Source organism: Bidens hawaiensis, unplaced genomic scaffold, assembly GCF_021521415.1.
Source record: "Bidens hawaiensis isolate Kalapana, Puna unplaced genomic scaffold, B.hawaiensis_p1.1 tig00024431_1, whole genome shotgun sequence".
NCBI lineage: Eukaryota > Viridiplantae > Streptophyta > Magnoliopsida > Asterales > Asteraceae > Bidens > Bidens hawaiensis.
The window spans coordinates 343,817-359,656 of NW_027493851.1; positions in this window are offsets into that span (position 1 = coordinate 343,817).

Genomic DNA, 15,840 nt, shown 5'->3' on the forward strand with positions numbered 1-15,840 from the left:
GGACAAGTTTGTTTTTTGTTGCTCCCACTCATCTTGAGGTAGGTACATTAATCCACTTGGTTTTTGATAAAAAATATTTGTATAAATATTTCATCACATTATGATATATGCATTAACCCATACATGGATTTTATTGACTTACATACTAATTGTTCTTAGTCCTTCAGTTTAGAACTTTTAGGTTGTTTTATGAACATATAAATATGTAAGCCAATTGTTATGGAAAGTTATTTTAATGTTCATCTAATGTAGCTCTAAACTATTTTAAGCTACTTGAACAATGACGATCCTCAAAGAAATATTTTGTAATATAGGTAAGAAGATTCTTTGATGATTTATTCCCTCTTGAATATAACTTTTAATAATCAATCATGCTTCTTAGTGTCTTAACATTTGTGTTAGGATTTAGTTTAGTTATGAACACCCATAGGTATTTCAACAAAATCTCAAATGTTATTAAGACTTATGGAGTCAATTTTGCTAATATTAGCTTTATTCCATTTAGAAGATTGATTGATATTAATGGTTTAATTAGAAGAGGTCTGATCAGTAAGCTTTCCAACATCCATTTTAACTTTAGTTAGGGAGGTTACATAATCATCAATGTCAGTATGTTTCAAAAACTAGATGACCTCCTGAGTTAAAATTGGATAATTTTAAAAGTCTCAGTTTTATGGATTTGCTCTTGGTTAGGTTTCTATCATTATTAGGATTCTAAATGTGTAAGAGTTGGTTCAGTATGGTGTATAAAGAGGTGTAATTGGAGTTAAATTTGGAGTAAAATTTAATGACTCTCTCCCCCCACCTCTTGTACTTCCAACAAGTCATTATAAGGACTTTTACTGCTCCCACTGACCTTATAAACCTTTAGGAAATTAGCATGCTTAGGGTCAATATTTAAAGACCAATAGATTCTAATGGAGAAACAAGTTAATGATGTAAGTTGTTGTAGTTTCTCTTGTGAGGATTATTTTAGTAAGGAATTGGAGTATGCCCATATTTAAGAAACAATGAAACTTTTGTAAGAGTAGTAATAAATTCTAAAGAGATAAGTTTTGATGGAATAATGTTGTGATGGAGCAGTGTCTTGTACAAGAGGTGCAATTGAGATAATATCAAGTTTTCACTCCCCACCTCTTGCAAATCTTGCAGATTATGATCAAGACATTTAATGCTCTCACTAATCTTTATTGTCTCTAGAAAAACTACATAAGGAGTTTCAATGATGTACATGATGTGGGAATATGTCATATATATGTTAGATTTAATTTGATTTCATTAACGTCCAGATGTCATAATAAACTTAGGGATATATTAGAAGAAATCGTATTAGGTATATATGAATGGATTTCTTTGAAAACCATGGACCATAGAAGTCAGATTAGATACAAGTAAATAACTTTTTAAATGTTAAAAGAATTATGTATGAATATACCGTTTTGAATAAGTTCCACGAATGTCAGTAAAATATAACTTATGGTGGACCCATACTTATTCCTTAAGCCAAGTAATGATTAGGGAATCAACACATGATTAAAATCACTAAAATGAGATTAGATTAAATTCACCCTCATCAACCATGTCATGATTTCTCATGAAATTTGGTTTTAATGGATGAATTTTATAAGTCTCATTTGTCTTTTGTTAATTTCTTATCTACATGATAAAAAAAGTTGTGAAAGTATATAGTATCATCTAATTCTATTATATAAATGTTTCAATCCAGATATTGATAACAAATAATATGAAAGGTTATGGTAAGAGTGACTTTATGTTGGCTATGCAAACCTCGCAACTGTCATAATGTATCTTAAGTATTGATACTAAATTCTGATTAATCTTCAGGATATTTAAGGTATCATAAAACGTAATTAGAAGATAGTGTTTCATGGTTCTAATAACCTTAACATTTAAATTATGTCATCAACACTCATGTTAGTTATTTGTTGATATCAGTAAAGAAACTTATAGAACTAGACTCAACCTATCATGTTAATTGGAATATTAGGATTATCATACATAAATATCATTAATATACGACTACTGTTTTAGCCAGATGTTCTTTTGAATTATGGATAGCCTTGTTACTTATGCCTAATATAATGACATATTTTTACAACGAGACTTCTCCTTTAAGAACTTAATGCTGGAAGTAATACTTGTATTTTGTCTATGAACCTTAGAATTATCCTCTTTAAGGTTTTAATGGTGGTGAGTTGAATAACATCTTATGTTCCACTGCCATATTCTTTTCTTTTACATGTGTTGTTAATCAACATAGTCATTTTTCTTTTGTACTTATGAGCGTTATAGTTGATACTTAAGGCAACAAATTGTAATAACAGAAACTTTTAGTAGGTAATGCGTTAGAAAAGTGTAATTATTTCCATGTGTGAGCCCTTAACTTTATGTATTCGGTAATTCCATTTAACCTTATAGTTAGAACTTTTAAGGAGTGCATCTGGAATAACTCAAGTGATAACATTTATTTATATAAGTTCTAGATTATCATTATCATAAGAGACATTATGATTGACACATTCTATTTGTTATGCTCCAGTTTTAAATGGAATGATTGTTATTATAAAGAGCAGTAGGATAGTCATATCATGTCTTAAGGGATAACTAAAACTGAGAAGAGCTACATATTATTGAAACTCTTAATGATGTAAAACTTATATTATGTTTTAATATTAGAATGGATGATTTAGATGAGATAGTTATTTATAGAAGAAAATTATAGCGAGTAATATTATGAGATATTAAATAATACATATTAAATTTTTGATCATTAGCTTAATGAATGATCATTAATGTGAGTATCATTATATTTTATTGAAGATTTGATATGTCTATTATTAACATCAAACTAATAGACTATAATTAAAAGTTCTACTTAAAAAAATCACCTTTGGGCAGAATTAAAATTTACTTAAGTATGTTTACAAAACACTTGTAACACATCACCTTTGGGCAGAAGTGAGACAACTATTTTAATTATGCACGGACTAGTTTTGCTAAATAAAAATATAACACATCACCTTTGGGCAGAAGTGAGACATTTATATCATGTTAGGAAAAAAAACTAACAAAAGCTTTCAGTTAGACTTGAATGATATGGTAAATGGAAGTCATCACCTTTGGGCAGAAGTGTTACATCAAAAGTTCATTCAAGTTAAGCCTTTATGTTTTGTAAAATTTTATAATATTTAAGGTTTACAAAACATTTAATTAGTTAATAGCAGAAAAATGTTTAAAATAAGGATTTTTAAGTTTCCGGTAAAACCTTATTTTTCTGAATTATTTGTCAGAAATTTTGGGTTCCCGAGAATTGCCAGTTTCCGGCTTTTAGCGGGTATTATTTGGGTGTTTACATGATTTTATGGAGTTTTTAGAAAAAATGTTGATTCCGGTATTAGTGAGTTTTCGGGTTTATGGGTTATGACCCAAAACCATTTTAGAAACACATAAACTCTTAGAACACATAAGTTATTTAAAGCCCAAAATATATGATTTTTAAGTAACAAGTGAACCTGTTGGTGCATAATGTCAGTAGTTCAGTATCTAGTGTTTTGTATGTGTCTGTAATCGTGTTAGATTGGTTGTTTTGGTTTTAGATATGGTGTCACACAAGTTCGCCTGATGTAAGCGAACTTGTGGACAAGCGAAGTTAAGACAACTTCGCCTAGTCTGTTAGGCGAAGTTGTCGAGGCCTATATATGCCTAACTTCGGCTTGTTTAGAATAGGTTTTTCAGAACGTGTTTTTGTGATTTGTGATATCACGTGTTGAAGTGTTGCAATACAACGTGTTTATTAGTATTTTAACGTGTGTTTGTGTATCGTCTCAACGTATTATATATCTTACGCTCGTATCGTATTACGTGGGGATTCCGCACCCTCGTGTTACGAGATACTCCTGTGTAGATCCAGCTGGGAACCTACAATTGGTATCAGAGCTTTTGCTCGTGATTGTGTGGTTCGGGATTATCACACGGGTGTTAAGATCGTTCCGTTTGACTATTCGCGGAACGAGTTTACGTTGAAATACCTAGTTTTTGTGTCTTACCCATCTCCCACCATCAAATATAACCCATTACGCCCTCGCATACCTCGCAATACGTCCAATTAAAACCTGCAAAAACCTTGTGTTCATCAGGCGAAGTTGTCGTCACTGTTTGTAGGGTTTAAGCGAAGTTATAGAGAAGGCGAAGTTAAGAGCAGGCGAAGTTGTAAGCAGCGAAGTTAGGAGGTTTAAGCGAAGTTAAGTTGTCAAGCGAAGTTGAGTATAATTGAAGTTGAGTAGGTTTAAGCGAGGTTAGGATCAGGCGAAGTTAACAAGCGAAGTTGACACAACTTCGCTCTCTGGTCACTGTTTAAATATTAAATACTTTCTTGTTATTTCGAGTCGTGTTTCTTTCAACTATGACTTCAATAAACATTACAGAATTGGTAAAAATGGAGGTTGGAGCCGGTTCAGCTACTAAGGCTCCAAAAATGCTTAAGGGTACCGATTTCGTTGCATGGAAAGATCGGTTTGAACAGTACGTGAAGTATCAAGACGCTAAGATGTGGGTTTGCATTCAAGATGGATACATTCCACCAACATCCTTGTTTGAAGGTCATGATCAAATTAAGAAGTACAGTAAGATGGAAGAGGAGGAAAAGAAAATGTATGAGGCAGAGAGTAAAGCTCATGCAGCAATAACCATGGCTCTTCCACAAGAGATTCTTCATACCTTCAAGAAGTACAAAACTTTTAGAGAACTATGGGAAGCATTAGAAAATAGATATGAAGGTAATGTGGGGATACGTTCCTCCAAGACAAAGCTACTAAAAACCAAATTCTCTGTATTCAATTATCTGAAAAATGAATCACTTGATGATATCATCGCCAGATATTATCACTTTATGACCGAACTTAGTAATTACTCCATTGAATATGTAACGATTCCGGCAAATTCAGGTATACCCTAGCCGGAATATACTATTTATGTGTTATTCAATACTGAATATATGAATTACAATGTGTTTATACGAGTATATAAGATTCACAGTACGAATTATACTCGAATATACAACTAGTCGTATTGAAATTACGATTAATCGATGAACGATTATTGAAACCCGAACGAATCGGGGATTACATTATAGACGAAATATATAATGTTTAGTGATGTGTACGAAGTATTAAAGCTTCGGGATAAGTGAATTATAGCACAGAAAAAGGATTTCGATTTATTAGTACGTCTGTACGATAAACGAAACCTTTAACATCAAACCAAGCAAGAGACGATCGATCAAGCCGAAAAAGATGCACAATTACCGACAATATGATGTATTAAGTCAATAAATGTCATGGTTTAAGTTTTTAAAGTTTTTAAATCAGTTTTATATAAATTTAAATTTTAAGCCGAAAAACGACCGATTTGGCCTCGTTTTGAGCGGAATTAAGTGTTTAACCGAAAAACGAACTGAACCAGATTATCCACAACATTATCCGGATTACACAATCCGAATGTGTGGCCAAGGTTGAAGATGTGGGCCCCACCCCACACCTTACATGGACCGATCGGTCCCTAGTCACACACAAACACACTTCATTTTCTTTTTTCTAACATCCTAACTCCACAATTCTCTCCACACTCCTCAACATTCATCCAACCTCCTTTGATTTATACCAAGAAACTGAGGTAAAGATCGGATTATAGTCGTGTTCATCGTCTTTTCTCGAGTCATTTACAAGAAAATGAGGTTTCAAGTGAAAAATGGGTAAAAACCCGAGATGAAACCGATTCTTGCATGATCAAGTGATGTATACAAGTTATACAAGGGATCTTGGTCCAAGAAAGGAGTTAAAAGAGTCAAAAACGAATTTTTACGGTTAAAATCTTTGTTTTGATGTCTTAACCGAAACCATGAAAGAAATGGCTTGATTGTGGGTATAACTTGCTTGGTGTGGTGTTGTTGTGCTTGTAGGTGTTGTATCTAGTTGCTAGCAAAGGCTAGAAAGCAAGATCTTTGCGATCTAAAGCTAGAAACACAAGGTAGTTCGGTTTTTCGTATGATTTGTGTGATTTGGACAGATTGTGGTAGACTTAGAGTTGGGTCATGAAATTTCACAGAGATGATCTACACATGAAAATATGAGATCTGTGAAATTTTGGTAATTTTTGGATAAAGGATGAATATTTGGTGAATTTAATGCTCGGTTTTGGCTAAAAATGGTGAAAAATAGCTAAACATCATGAACAATTCTGGAAAAATTCAGATAAGCTTTTTATAACATATAAAAGTCACACACAAAATTTCAGGTCCATTGGAGAAGTCTAAGTATGCTTTTCGGTAAAACGAGTTCTAGGGTTTTCTAGCTCGGTTTTGGTGAAAATGGCATGAAAAATGAGTTTTTGGTTCTGTAAAAAATACTGGGAACTATGTGGATGGTAGGAGTCATCCCAGAAAAATTTGGGATTTTTCTAAGGTGGTTTGGTATTTTCGGCATATTTGGTGTTTAAATGACGTTTAAAAATAGATAAATAAATGTTAAATATAAAAATTAATTCTGGAAATATTTTTATAAAATTCCTTACTGTCAAAAACTGATTTGTGCAAAATTTCAAGATCCGAGACTAAACGGATATTTATTTGTGATAAATGGAACTTAAAAACAAACTTTTAAAGCTTAAAACGTGTAAACCGGCAAAGTTCGCCTAAGCGAGCTGACTGGTGTATAAAAACCTTAAAAATGGACTATTTTCATGAAACTAAGTTAGTCAAGTAAAAATAAATCATCCGAAAATAATTCGGATGATTTGGGTAATTTTACCCGATTTAGCAGTTTCCGGTATACTTAAGACGGAAACGGGCCCCGCGGCCAAACGGGGTGTCTAAACCGAGCTCTAATTTCACACTTTAATTAAAATATCAATAACAACTATTTTCGGGTCGTATGTGGCCAAACTCATTTTTGAAAACATAAAGACGAATAACCTTGCTAGGCACGCAAAACGAGAAAACAAACTAATGGTAATTTTGACTAAAGAACTCTAAGTGATATCACAATCTAAGTCCTGAGAAGTGTATCGTGGTTAACATTGTCCCCGGATCGTGTACGGTACTGGGTTAACAGTGTCCCCGGACGTACCGGTTAACACGAATTTAAGTTATATTAATAGAAATTGTGTAGTAACGACTTAGGGATCGTATTACAGATCCGGACAGGTAGCCGTGCCAGTATTACATCTCTGCTCACCAAAAAGGTGAGTTTCACGAGCCCCTTTTTATTGAACTGTTTTAAATATTTTCCCGGGGCGGAAAGCATTTTGTTATCAAAGTGTTTAAGTACATGCCGATCGCATGGAAATGAATGTATTTTTATATAATGTTTATTGTACGGGAATCGTACGGTAATGTATTAAGATGGTAATTGTCTGAGTTGCTAATATTGTAAGGCCCGAAACAGTGTTCTGGGTTAACAGTGTTCCCAGAGGTTATTAAATGTATTTCTGGGTTAACAGTGTCCCCAGAGGCTATTAAATGTATTTCTGGGTTAACAGTGTCCCCAGAGGTTATTAAATGTATTTCTGGGTTAACAGTGTCCCCAGAGGTTATTAAATGTGTTTCTGGGTTAACAGTGTCCCCAGAGGTTATTTAAGGTGTTTCTGGGTTAACAGAGTTTTCACTTGTAGGCTCAGCATAATTACATCATTAATTTATGATTATTAAAATGATTTGTCATGGTTTATTTAAATTAGTGAAACTCACCAACTATTCGTAGTTGACCCGTTTTCTTTACATGCTTTCTAGGTACACCCAAATTGGAATGAGTGATACGTGCTTGATGATGTGTGCTATTTTGTGAAAGCTTAAGGGTCTATATTTTGTTTTAAACATGTTAACGTACTATTGGTAAAACTTATGTGATAACGCCTAGTCGGTAACGAAACTCGGAACAATGTAATACGTTTAAATTATTGTAGTGGTGTTTTCGTTATAAGCAATGCTGTTGATATCAGATGTGTCTGTTGCATCCCGTGTACGTTTCCGCTGCGGTTACGGGGTGTTACAGAACTTGGTATCAGAGCCATTGGTTATAAAGAATTAGGATGTCTTTAAAAGATACCTAAAATATAACCAGTAGCTCAAGTATTATAGGATCTGAATATCAACTAATAATTTATTGTGACGAGGTCTGGATGAACTTGGATGGACAAGTGAGTTATTATGGTCCGGAACATAATAACAGACTTGTCCGCACGAGGGAATTCAGGGGAAGTCACGGGGAACTTTAATAGGTAAAATTGGCATCATATGTGCAAATATATGATAATATTGTACGTGGTCAAGTTGTATAAGTAAGAGTATATTAATTTGATTACGATTTACACTATGGAAAGAACTATATGTTTGTTAATTTGTGTGCAGGTTAGAATGTCAAGAACACCTAGTGTATAGATGGAGGAGGACCCGGAGGAGGTCAGCTCCGGGAACTCTGGGAGCCTCCCCGTTTCATCCAGCTCTGAGCCTAGCGAGGCTAGTGTTAGGAGCTCTAGCCAGTCCTCCCCAGCCAGGATTGCTAGATCTCCTACCCCACCCGCACCACAGGCCATCCCTGTCCCGCCCGGATTCGGACCCCGCCTCACGGCGCGGATCAGTGTTCTGCAGGTCCCACCTACCTCGCCCCCACCCAGACCTGCTACCCGCAGGGGCGAGTCCTCCTGCTCCCAGCCCGAGCCTGTGACTCCACCTATGTGGGGTCTCCCTAGGCAGGAGAGGGACGCGGCGGCGTGGCTACGAGTGCTCACCGAACAGGTGAATGAGCACTCTGCCGCCTTGACGGTGGGGGTACAGAGGCGGATGTACCTAGGGGATTGCATACTGGACCACCAGTATGCGATTTCGCAGCTGAAGAGGGAGTGCTCATACTCCCAGTGGATGATCGGCCGGATGGAGACGCGGATCCGGGTTATGCTGGCTGTGATGGTGGTGTTGGTGGCGGTGTTGGTGGGTTTGGTATACCACCGTGTTTAGTTGTGTTAGGATGGGAGTAGACAGGAACCGCTTTTTGATACTCTGTGTAAGCAGTTAGTGGTGATGCTAACATAGAGTGAATCTTGGGTAGTATAATACAACCACTGGCCCTTAGGGGGGTCTCTTTTGGGGTATATCGTTATAGATAATTTTGGGTATCATTCAAGCACTGACCCATTGTGGGTTATGTCGAGATGATGCCGACATAGGCCCTATGTAGGAAAACTTAACTTATGTAATGATGTAATATGTACTAATGTTTGTTAATGAATGGAATGTTTGTTGTGTTTTATGATTGGAACTTGTATTAATTATATATATTTTCTTGATGTTGTGTAGAATGGCACCAAAACGTTCAGCCCAATTGTCGGAAGTGGACGTGAGTCGTTTGATTGCTCAACAGTTAGAGGCGGCGATACCGGATATAGTATCGCGCATCGCCGCCAGTATTAACAATTCAGCCAATCCAACCCCTCCGTGCAATCAAACGACCACCAATAATGACGGGGAACAAAATGTTAATCCTCCACAGAATGATAACACGATTCAGAGTAATGACGCACCGCCTAGGGTGGTCGTTACAGACAGTAATGGCCCTATACCTACGGTAGAGACGAACCGTACTGAACCGATTCGTGCATCCAGGGGATGTTCGATCAAAGACTTTATGTTGTGCAAACCTCTAGAGTTTAGCGGGTCTGAAGGACCAAATGGGTTGGTTAAGTGGATGGAGAAAATAGAATCCGTTGTGAATATCAGCAACTGCCCCGAGGATTGTGTTGTTAAGTATGCTACCTGCACATTCACGGACCATGCCTTGACATGGTGGAACACGATTGTGCAGACCCGGGGTCAGGCGGCGACAAACCGCATGACCTGGACAGAGCTCAAGGCTCTTGTACTGGAACATTTCTGCCCGAAAAACGAATTGCAAAAATTAGAAAATGAATTGTGGAACCTGGAGATGCAGGGGGCAGACCATTTGGGTTATACGAACCGGTTTAATGAGTTGTCGCGATTGGTACCATGGTTGGTCACCCCAGAGTCGAAGAGGGTTGAGCGTTATATTTGGGGGCTAACTCCAGTTGTAAGGAGTATAGTCAATTCTGGGGGACACCAGACGTATGACGGTGCGGTGACGCAAGCTGGTATCGTCACGTATGATTTCGTAAGGAGCGGGTCACTGAAGGTGGCGGGAGAGTCCGCCAGGGGAAAGCGGGGTACACATGACCATAGGATCCAGGAGAAGCAGCAAGGTAAACGTGCTAGGCCCACTGCCCAGAACTACGCCATGACTAGTTCAGGCGGAAGGCAAGAACCGCAGAAGGGAACGTTTCCTAAGTGTGGGAAATGCGGTTACCACCATGGTGGCATGTGCAAAGAAGTGGTGTGCCACCGGTGCGGCAGGATTGGGCACTACGCACCGAGTTGTAGGACAAACCTGAACAACTTGAACCGGCAACCGCAACCTATCCGTGCGCAGCCATTTAGGACCCAATCAGCCCGACAACAAAACCCGCAAGGAAACCAAATGGTGACCACCAGCCGTGCTTGCTATGAATGCGGCAGCACAGATCACTTCAAGAGAAACTGTCCGAAGCTGAACCAGGGAGGAAATGGGCGGCAAACCGCGAGTCAGGTATCGTCGTCCAATCCGGCGCGAGGCCGAGCATTCGTGATGGGGGCGAACGAGGCACGCCAGGACCCCAGCGTAGTGACAGGTACATTCCTCGTCTCTGATCATTACGCTTCTGTATTATTTGATACAGGCGCCGATAGAAGTTTTGTTTCCGTTAGATTCCTATCGATAGCAAACCTCCCAATTGGTGAAACCATAGAACCTTACACCGTAGAAGTCGCTAACGGTAAAACCATGATAGTTAATCAGATAGTTCGGAATTGCCCTTTTATTCTGAACGATCAATCCCTTCCGATTGACTTGTTACCGGTAGAATTGGGTAGTTTTGACGTGATAGTGGGAATGGATTGGTTAGCACGTAACAAAGTAGAAATAAACTGTGAAAAAAAAATCATCAAGATCCGGGTGTCGGATGACGAAGAGATATTAGTGCAAGGAGAAAAGTCAGGCACCATGATACCATTTATATCCCACCTCAAGGTGTTAAAATACATACGCCAAGGATGCGTGGCGTATCTAGCAAGCTTGACAGCCACTGATTCTGAGGAGAAACGGGTGGATGATATTCCAGTGGTACGCGAATTTCCACAAGTCTTCCCAGAAGAACTTCCTGGATTACCGCCAACCCGACAGGTCGAATTCAGAATCGATCTATTACCTCAAGCTGGCCCTGTTGCTAAGGCACCCTACCGACTTGCACCATCAGAGATGCAAGAATTATCCAACCAATTGCAAGAATTGTTGGATAAAGGATTTATACGTCCTAGTTATTCCCCGTGGGGTGCACCGGTACTATTCGTGAAAAAGAAGGACGGGAGACTTAGAATGTGCATTGATTACAGGGAATTGAACAAGTTGACAATCAAAAATAGGTATCCTCTCCCCCGAATCGATGATCTGTTCGACCAACTACAAGGTGCGAGCTACTTCTCAAAAATAGATCTTAGATCGGGATACCATCAGGTTAGAATTCAGGAGGAGGACATCCCAAAAACCGCATTCCGGACTCGCTACGGCCATTACGAATTCTTAGTTATGCCTTTCGGGCTAACAAATGCGCCAGCAGTATTTATGGATCTCATGAATCGAGTCTGTAAACCCTACCTCGATAAATTCGTCATCGTGTTTATTGACGACATTTTGATATACTCGAAGAGTAAAGAAGAGCACGAGCAACACTTGAGATTAATTTTAGAGCTTCTAAATCAGGAGAAGTTGTTTGCAAAATTCTCCAAGTGTAACTTCTGGTTACAAGAAGTGCAATTCCTTGGTCACGTTATAAACCATCAAGGAATACACGTTGATCCAAGTAAGGTTGAAGCAGTTAAGAATTGGCAAGCGCCTAAATCGCCAAAGGAAATCCGCCAATTCTTAGGCTTAGCTGGATATTATCGTCGATTTATAGAGAACTTTTCCAGCATTGCCCAACCTTTAACCCTTCTGACCCAAAAAGATCGAAAGTATGAATGGGGTGAAGAGCAGGAAACGGCGTTTCAAACGCTAAAACAAAGATTGTGCCAAGCGCCGATCTTAAGTCTCCCCGACGGAGACGATGGTTTTGTCGTGTATTGTGACGCATCCCGGAGAGGGTTAGGATGCGTGTTGATGCAAAATAATAAGGTTATAGCCTATGCTTCTCGACAGTTAAAAATACACGAGAAAAATTACACTACACATGACTTAGAACTGGGAGCAGTTATCTTCGCACTTAAAATCTGGAGACATTATCTCTATGGTACAAAGTGCACCATCTTCACCGATCATAAAAGTTTGCAACACATATTCGATCAGAAAGAACTGAATATGAGGCAACGAAGATGGGTCGAGTTATTAAGCGACTATGACTGTGACATCCGTTATCACCCCGGCAAAGCTAACGTCGTAGCAGATGCCTTGAGTAGGAAGGATCGGGTTAAGCCATTGCGAGTGCGGGCGTTGGGGATGATAGTCCAGTCGAACCTTTCGGATTTGATTCGAGTCGCTCAACGCGAGGCGTTGAAAGAGGAACAAATGGAAAAATAAGGACTTTACGGTAATGAGAAGAATTTCGAACGGCGCGAGGACGAAATTCTCTATTTCAAAAATCGGATTTGGATCCCGACCCTCCATGACCTTCGTGAATTAATCATGGACGAAGCGCATAAATCGAAATATTCCATACATCCGGGATCGGATAAGATGTACAAAGATGTGAAGGAGTTCTACTGGTGGCCGGGTATGAAAAAGGATATAGCCACATACGTCGGCAAGTGTACGACGTGTGCGAGGGTTAAGGCGGAGCACCAGAAACCTTCGGGAATGTTACAACAACCGGAAATTCCTGAATGGAATTGGGAGCAGATCACGATGGATTTTGTGACACATCTCCCCAAGACGTCCCGAGGACATGATGCAATTTGGGTAGTCGTGGATCGATTAACCAAATCGGCACATTTTATTCCGATTAGAAATAATTATAACACAGAGAGACTTGCGCAGATTTATATAAATGAAATTGTGTCTCGTCATGGGATACCCATCTCAATCATCTCCGATCGGGATAGCCATTTCACCTCCAAGCTTTGGCAAGCTGTGCAAGAAGCGCTGGGAACGCGTATTAATCTAAGCACAGCTTACCACCCTCAGACCGACGGTCAGTCTGAGAGGACCATTCAAACCCTGGAGGATTTGCTTCGTGCATGCGTACTGGATTTTAAGGGAAATTGGGATCAACATCTTCCGCTCGTTGAATTTTCCTATAATAACAGTTACCATAGCAGTATAAAGGCAGCACCTTACGAAGCATTGTATGGACGGAAGTGCCGATCACCACTCTGCTGGACTGAGGTGGGCGACACACAGGTTATTAGATCAGATCTGGTCCAGGAAACGACCAGCAAAATTCTTGAAATTAAGAACAATCTAAAGGCCGCAAGGGATCGGCAGAAGAGTTATGCCGATACCCGTAGAAAACCGTTATCATTTGAGAAAGGTGATAAAGTGTATTTGAAAGTATCACCTTGGAAAGGAGTAGTCAGATTTGGAAAGGCGGGGAAGTTAGCCCCTAGATACATTGGACCATTCGACATTACTGCAAAAATCGGTCCTGTAGCATACCGATTAGAACTGCCTGATGAACTGAGTGCAGTTCACAACGTGTTTCACGTGTCGAACTTGAAAAGGTGTCTGTCGGATGAGACATCGGTGTTACCTTTAGAGGGTGTCCAAATAAATGATAAGCTCAACATTATGGAGGAGCCCATAGAAATAGTAGACGGGAAAATCAAGCAACTTAGACACAATAAGATCTCGTTGGTCAAAGTTAGATGGAACTCGCAACGAGGCCCAGAATATACATGGGAACGAAAAGACGAATTTCGGAAGAAATACCCCCACCTATTTCCTCAAAAGGAAGTAGTTGACGCGTAAAATTTCGAGGACGAAATTTTTATAACGGGGGGAGAATGTAACGATTCTGGCAAATTCAGGTATACCCTAGCCGGAATATACTATTTACGTGTTATTCAATACTGAATATATGAATTATAATGTGTTTATACGAGTATATAAGATTCACAGTACGAATTATACTCGAATATACAGCTAGTCGTATTGAAATTACGATTAATCGATGAACGATTATTGAAACCCGAACGAATCGGGGATTACATTATAGACGAAATATATAATGTTTAGTGATGTGTACGAAGTATTAAAGCTTCGGGATAAGTGAATTATAGCACAGAAAAAGGATTTCGATATATTAGTACGTCGGTACGATAAACGAAACCTTTAACATCAAACCAAGCAAGAAACGATCGATCAAGCCGAAAAAGATGCACAATTACCGACAATATGATGTGTTAAGTCAATAAATGTCATGGTTTAAGTTTTTAAATCAGTTTTATATAAATTTAAATTTTAAGCCGAAAAACGACCGTTTTGGCCTCGTTTTGAGCGGAATTAAGTGTTTAACCGAAAAACGAACTGAACCAGATTATCCACAACATTATCCGGATTACACAATCCGAATGTGTGGCCAAGGTTGAAGATGTGGGCCCCACCCCACACCTTACATGGACCGATCGGTCCCTAGTCACACACAAACACACTTCATTTTCTTTTTTCTAACATCCTAACTCCACAATTCTCTCCACACTCCTCAACATTCATCCAACCTCCTTTGATTTATACCAAGAAACCGAGGTAAAGATCGGATTATAGTCGTGTTCATCGTCTTTTCTCGAGTCATTTACAAGAAAATGAGGTTTCAAGTGAAAAATGGGTGAAAACCCGAGATGAAACCGATTCTTGCATGATCAAGTGATGTATACAAGTTATACAAGGGATCTTGGTCCAAGAAAGGAGTTAAAAGAGTCAAAAACGAATTTTTACGGTTAAAATCTTTGTTTTGATGTCTTAACCGAAACCATGAAAGAAATGGCTTGATTGTGGGTATAACTTGCTTGGTGTGGTGTTGTTGTGCTTGTAGGTGTTGTATCTTGTTGCTAGCAAAGGCTAGAAAGCAAGATCTTTGCGATCTAAAGATAGAAACACAAGGTAGTTCGGTTTTTCGTATGATTTGTGTGATTTGGACAGATTGTGGTAGACTTAGAGTTGGGTCATGAAATTTCACAGAGATGATCTACACATGAAAATATGAGATCTGTGAAATTTATGTAATTTTTGGATAAAGGATGAATATTTGGTGAATTTAATGCTCGGTTTTGGCTAAAAATGGTGAAAAATAGCTAAACATCATGAAAAATTCTGGAGAAATTCAGATAAGCTTTTTATAACATATAAAAGTCACACACAAAATTTCAGGTCCATTGGAGAAGTCTAAGTAGGCTTTTCGGTAAAACGAGTTCTAGGGTTTTCTAGCTCGGTTTTGGTGAAATTGGCATGAAAAATGAGTTTTTGGTTCTGTAAAAAATACTGGGAACTATGTGGATGGCAGGAGTCATCCCAGAAAAATTTGGGATTTTTCTAAGGTCGTTTGGTATTTTCGGCATATTTGGTGTTTAAATGACGTTTAAAAATAGATAAATAAATGTTAAATATAAAAATTAATTCTGGAAATATTTTTATAAAATTCCTTACTGTCAAAAACTGATTTGTGCAAAATTTCAAGATCCGAGACTAAACGGATATTTATTTGTGCTAAATGGAACTTAAAAACAAACTTTTAAAG